The sequence below is a fragment of the Thunnus maccoyii genome, chromosome 3 (assembly GCF_910596095.1).
Source record: "Thunnus maccoyii chromosome 3, fThuMac1.1, whole genome shotgun sequence".
NCBI classification, from domain to species: Eukaryota; Metazoa; Chordata; class Actinopteri; order Scombriformes; family Scombridae; genus Thunnus; species Thunnus maccoyii.
In genome coordinates, this window is record NC_056535.1 from 24,480,331 (window position 1) to 24,487,791 (window position 7,461).

Sequence of the window (7,461 nt, forward strand, 5' to 3'; positions counted from 1 at the left end):
CCAAAAACATTGTCTTGCACAACTCTGTGTATAAAAAAAAATACATCTTATACCATTGTAGCTGTGCATGTAAACATGAAAACACTACTTCATACAGATGACTTCACTCTTTTATTGCTCATCCAGCTATTAGACATTCTGCAGTCAGCCATTAAACCCAGAACTAGTAAGTGACATTAGTCTGGCTTTCAGGCCTGTTGTCAGAGTGGTCTAAAGATGAAAGTTTCCTTGGAAGATAGTTCAATGAGTGCTAATGAGATCTGTTTCCTGTGCCTTGCAGGCTGCAGATTAGTTTACTATCGATGGCGCTGTCCAAGAGCGACCATTAGTTTGGGGAATACCTCGGTGGAGACATCTCTGGCGGCATGACTGATAATCTATGTGGAAAAGAAGACTGAACAAAAACACAGCATTGGACTTCATTTTGGCTGAGAAAATAGATTTCCACTTCTTTCACCACACATCAGCAGCTGCTACTGTGGTTCACAGAATTTTGAGAAATTAACAAACAGAAACATTTCTCCATTTTTCCTGTTGGTTCGATTGGTTCTTCCTGTAATTTATAAATTGTGTTATGTGTCTTATTGAATTTCCCCCCTTTCTCACACAGCGCTAAATGTTTAGTATGGATTTTCATTAAAGGCAATGGAGTGAAAGCTCTGTTAGCAAACTATCTTTGAGAGAGTGAAGCACCCCAGGCTGATAGTGCAAACTAACACCTCAGGAACACACAATGCACAATAGCCATTGGACAAAAGAAGACTAGAACAATGGTATTTTATCCATGTCTTGCTTTTTTTTTTACTGCTTTAAAAACTGCAGATAGAGTCGTTTTCCATAGTTTTGTGGCTTATACTTGATGCAATTAATCATAAAAACTTACGACAAAGATCTCTTTATTGGGAAGTTACTACAGTCTTAGTGGTAAGTGACACTTTGTTTTATTTTGCTCTCTTATTATGTGTCTTTAAATTCTATTTTAGATATAAAAACTGATTTACAGTTTTATTAGGTTAACACGTAAATATACACAACTACATTGGTCTACAGTCATGCTATTTCATGCCAAAAGTAATCCAAAAATGCCTGTGTTGAAGCTTTGCGTCACTGGAGCCGCATAATGGAAAGCTGGAGTGGCTACTCAGACAATGGCTCACAACTTGATATTCAAGGGTACTCTTAGCGCTGCTATTACACCCTCCATGTAACACAAAGACGTGTTGTCACAGCTGAATCATCCATTAAGGTACCCTGAAACGACAACAAAATGAGGACGAGAATAGTGAAAGTCTTCTTTTTGGGTTGCACTAGACGTTGTTCCAGACTACATTTTTACATTTGTATTTCATCAAATTTTTTATTTGATTAATATTAAACACATTAAAATTGACTAAAAGTAACCTCAATCCAAAGCCATAATCTGTCATGGCCAGTGAGCATAGATCCTGACTCTATTGATCACCATCCTCTCCAACTGTTCATCTGAAACACAGCTTCCTCTTCCTTAAATCTCCCCCTCCAATTGACCTCCTTACCACACATATCTTCCTGGCCTGCTGTGGTGCTACCCTGCACGGCTGACCCAAAGAAAACCCCAACCACCAAGCGCCCATCCAACCTCATGTTTATACTTCCATGATGAGTCCAACCTGCCCAATCAGACTTCCACTGACTGGCCTTGAACTGAAACTGTATACATCTTAACCATTCCAGCCATCCGAGGCAGCCAGTGGAGACCAAGGCTGCATTAATTGCATGGACCAGCCCTGGCAGTGCACCGAGTCCAATGCATTTAGCGTTTCTAATTGGGAAGGAATTGCTGTGTTTACATTGGCGCTAGTTGATAGAGCTGGACCCTTAGCCCTCCAGCCAACCGAGCTAAAGCTCTCTGAAGGAGAAAAACCCAAACTGCCTATTCCCTGAAATCTCTCTGGACAGAGCTGGAAGGAAATGATTTGGAACAGAGCAAAGGGTAAGATTTATCAAGGGGCTGGTGAATCTTTTTTTTTCTCTATCAGATTTTATTCAAAATCAATAGCAAGCACAGGCAAGATTTTGATCATTTGTACTCACTATGATAATACCATTTTTATTACTTTTTTTTTCAAAAGGGTTATTTTCTCTATACAGTGACCCATTTAAAAGTGGGCAAAAAAATCAGTTTACTAGAGAAAAACACTAATCTTGACTATGGCTGCAAAAAAAATGTATTATGTTCATAATCGATTACTGTGTCAATTATTTTTTTGATTAATCAATGAATCTTCTAGTCTATAAAATGTCAAAAAAAATAACTTTGAAATAAATACCCATTACAATTTCTTGCAGCCCAAGGTGACATCTTCAAATTGTTTGTTTTGTCCAACTAACAGTCCAAAACCATACAATAATGTAAAAAAAAAGAAAAGCAGCAAGTCCCAACTTTTTTCTGAACCTCTTGAACCTCCATATTGAATATGCATCCCTTTTAATTTTCTCGATAGTATGAATTTATTTCAGTATTACACTAATATAATAAGCAAATATATATAAACATATATAAGCACACAAAAATCCTATGAGCCATATAGGGATAATATGATATAAAGGCTGTCGTGAAGACCTTTCACAATTTCCTTAGAGAACTAATAGTGAAAGAAGTGACACCAAAACGTGTACAAGAAGTCACGCATTCAAGAATTTTACAACAAATTCTACAGTGACCACAACATTTCCCTGCAATAAAACGTCTGCTAGGCTATATGAAAGAATATTTTATTTGTGATCGGGAACACCACTGTACTCAGTCAACTCTAACACCATGTATCAGGCCATATGCAAGTTCATGTACATATAATGAGAAATCCAAAACCCTGGAAAAAGCACACCACATCCAACAAGAAGACTGCAACGGGTTTCCACACACACACACTCACACACACACACATACACACACACAAGTCAACCACAATTATTTTCTCATTCCTTTTTCTGTTTATGTTGAAACTCACATAGCTAAAAATTATGTCAGTAGGAAACATTGCCCAAACTGTACTTACTTTTTCTATCATTTTGGTCTGAGCAGTACTAGTGTGATTACAAATTTACAAAATTGATGATATATATTTTTGATAGCTTGTACAGTAAATTTCCCCATGTTGTCTGGCATAGTCATAAATAGGGAATTTGAGCATGGGTTTTTTTATTGTCATTGTTTATAACATGATCAAGATAAAACCCCAAATGAAAAGGATTAGGATTTATTGTTTTAGGTGATTCCAATTGGATTTGGAAACGCTGTAGATGAGTCAGCAGCAAGGAAATCAGGTTTTGTCTGTATCTCGCAGCTTCCAGGGTATGACTGATGAAGAAAAACATGGCTCGTGTTGCCATGATTCCTCCAGCAGATGATTGCGGACCATTTTTCCTTGTTGCACCAGCTTGCTATGTGACAGTTTTAATCCGTCGGCTGTGCTGAAGTGTACAGCTCAACATTTTATTTACCACAAACTTCATAAAGCACCGGGACCTTTTGTGATCCTCGCCAAGCCGAGATGATGAAAGCAGCCAGGACCCAGACCCATGCACCAGCACACACCAGTCCACCTGGACACATTTTTACCATCAGCCAGTTTATGATTATCTTTTCCACTGTGGCAAACCAATCTGAACACCCACAGACGCAAACCCTCTCACAGATAAATGGATGCATACACGCACACATAGCTCAGATGTGTATGTATACAGCTACAGTCTGTGTAAACACACAACCATATGACACACACACACATACATGATCCATGGGTCCTTCCTTGATGGCTGTGACCAGGGTAAGGAAAGTCTCCATACATCAGTGGAAGGTATATAAAAAGAGCAATTGCTTGTGTGCTAGCAGCACAGACTCAGTCACATCTCATTAGCTTGACGGGATACCCGAAAGGTTCTGACAGCATGCTGGCTGTGATTGGTGTGGCCCGGGGTGATGGGGACATACCTGTGGCTGCCTTGTGTACTCTGTGGGCACGTGGTGAAGACTAAGCACACGTAGCAGCCGAGGCCTGGCAGTGACAGTAGCTAAGGTTCTGGGTGTCCATGCCAGCCGCCGCCTCACCATACACGTCTTCAGCAATAATAAAACTCACTCTCACTTTTTTCCTTTTTTTTTTTTACCCTCACTTTCACCGTCTCATGCCCTCTCTCACTCTCTCCTGCCCACACACACACTCACATTACACAGACATGTGGGGAAACAGTGGGTGACTCTGTGAACCGCTGTGCCACGATGAGCTCAGTGCTAAGTTTGAATGCTAACCAAAAATCCATTTCAAGTGGAATTGTTTTTATGAGTTTATTATCCTGATTTTATGATTTACATTTATAGAGTTCTCAGTCTTTCAAATAATGTTTCAACATTTTAGGAAAAAATGTTAATAGATTGCTACCACTCTCATATTTCTACAGTTAATATGAAGCTAGAGCCAGCAGAAAATTAGCTCAGCACAAAGACAACAAGTGACAAAATATACCATTTTCTGATCTGCTGCTCCTCTCAGCAAGACGTACGATACTGCTGTTTAAAAAATAAACATTTTTGGTAGGTTTGGTTGGCACAAAAACAACATGGTTGGGGTCAGGGAGAGATTTGGGTTCAAATAACTGTTGGTTTAAGTTATGTTATAGGTTATATATTGTGGTTTTCAAAAATACTGCTTTGTTAAGGGTAGGGGACCCTCGTCATCATGGTTACAATAATAACTTGGTTAGTGTTAAGGAAAAAAAATCAACGCTGACTGTGAGGAAACGGGTAACGAAGTGTGATCTCCTGTGTAAAAGTGTGATATTTTGTTCACCCACCCATCCACTCTGACCACCTCCCTTTCTTTCTCAGCAATTCAGTTTTTTTCTCTGGATTAAACTAATCAAACCAATTCCTATGGAAAAAAGATATAGAAGAAATACAACATGTTAATTATAGTGAGCTTTAGAGGTTTCCCGCTGATTCCAGTCTTTATGCTTTGCTCAGCTAACCAGCTGCTGGCTCAGGCTTCATTCTGAACAGACATGAGAGTTGTATTGATCTTCTCATTTAATGTATTTCACAAAATGTCCAACTATTCCTTTGTTTATTTGTCTGTTTATCTGGATCCCCCTACCATCGCAACAACTACTCCTCCTGGGGTTCTTTAATTTTAGAAGACTTGTTGTCCTGAGCAACTTTTTGCTCTGTCACAGCCCAAATGTTCTATGCTCCAAAAAATTTTGGATGTGTCATTTTTGGCATGTCCGTGTGTCTAGTTTAGGACAGCACACATTTCTTCAATGATGTGCTGAAAATGAGCCTTCGGTCTGCAGCACATTTATTCAGTCCCCTCAGATGTCTCTCTAAGGGGTCTTTGGAAGAACACATGTTTTTAATAAGGGCCTTTGCGTCTGGCCTTGCATAAATGTTTAGCAGCGTTCCTTCTGGGAACTGGGGCCTGTCTTTACAGTGGAGGCTAATCAGCTGTAAATTCTGCTTTAAAAAGGAAAAGGAAGGCATGGAAGGAGTTAATCTCCAAGGCCCATTGCACTCTCTGTCTCACCCCTTTACTTTCTCTCTCACACATACATGCACATACAGTACAGTGCACACCCCTCCCTCCAGAGGGCAAAAGCAGAGGATGATGACAAAAAAAAGAGAAGAAAAGCTTGAGGCTTTGACAAATGATCTAATAAACGGCTAGGGAGATTACAGGCTAGGTGCCCGCTGGGATAGGAAGTGGGGTAGTAAATATTTTTTAAAAGCTGTCAATAAATTTGCAGTGTTGAGTTGAGAGAAGTATTCAAAGGCCAGAGCCAAGGAGATTAGGCTTCTGTGCTGGGTGGGTGCATGTCTATGAGAGGTATTGGTTAATAGCCTATGCTTGGAGTGATTTTAGTGCCAAAGTATTGTTTGAAAAAAAACTGTACGAGACAGAATAGTGCAAAATGTCTGCTAGAATCAATCTCAGATTGTCTGACAAGTAAGCTACATTCAAATAAAAAAAAAAAGTCTTTGAGCTGTCATACTATCAACATGCTGACAGACAAAATGCAGTCAGAGCAAGATTTTAAAAAATGCAACAAAGCAATAATATGTTAGAAAATGATATGCTGCTCTTCCCGTATTAGCTTTGTGGAATAAAAATAATACTGTTTACTGCCTTCACTGCCTTAAACTTGCCAGTTTTTCTTATGTAATATACCGTTCAAGAATAAAATATGCTGATTCTATTCATACAGTGTATGGTGATGCTTTGGAGAAAGAGAAAAAGGTATATGTGTGTACTCTTGTAGAGATTGATAATGTTCTTTCTTTATGATAAACTCATTGTTAAGTTTCTTTCTTTTGGCTTTTTAACAAGTGATGATAGAGAGACTATTATCACAAGTTCTGACTCCGTAGTTGGCGGGGTGTCTGTCAGAGCCTCATAAAGTTCACCAACACCGGTCTCACTTTCCCACACCTTTCAACCACGCTTGTTACTCAGCAGCCCAATTAAAGCTGATTTAAGGGTTCACCTGTGTGCCTATTGGCAAATGCTCCCCTCAAGGCAATGCTTCCATGTGATTGATGGGTTGATGAGATAATGACAGACAGCCACAGGTCTTACCTGCGGTCGCCTATTTTAGCGCTCCAACACTGATTGGCTAATTATCTGGATAAGGCAGATCCTCCAGAAACCTCCGAAAGAAAAGGTCGCCCTGACAGTAAGATTACATTGAACAAAGACACGGTTGTAATGAAAATATTACATGGCTTTGCCATTTCAGGTTGCACTAAAAAGATTCCTGTGCTTACAGTGTGTTGTGCTGACAAAGTTACTTTTTGACTCAAATTGTTTAATTATCACTGGTATTATCCTTGACAGATCTAATTCCCCTCAATTAGTATATTGAATGTCGAGTTGTCTACAGTGGATATTTGCTGGATTTGCATATAGTTGTATTCACATTCAAGTCCAAAAAACTGGGTTAAAAGGTTGCCTGGTATTTGGAGACATTGTGTAACTTGTGGATGGGGTGAAGTAATACATTTGGGTGAAAACAATAGCTGTTGAGTGTTGAACCTAGTGCCACCTATTTGTCTTGTTAATAACAACTGTAGGAAATTGAAGTTTTCAGACCTCCCAGTCATCAGACATAACAATAAAAACCATTTCTTTAATTCCACTCTACTCCCTCTCCCGTCACTGTGTTCACTTGGCGAAAGATTATCATTAGTGGTCATACTGTAAAAATAAAAACTAGCTCTGTTTTGTGCTGGCTATGAATGTGAAACATTTTTCTAGGGTCAGGAAATGTTATAGAAATATTATCTATTTGGCAACATCAAGAGTCATCCTTGTGATCGTTAATAACGGAATATGTGTGCTCTCTCTCTCTCTCTCTTACACACATACACACACAGGCTCACACACACACACACAGGCTCACACACAACCACAACAGAAGACCCTGCAG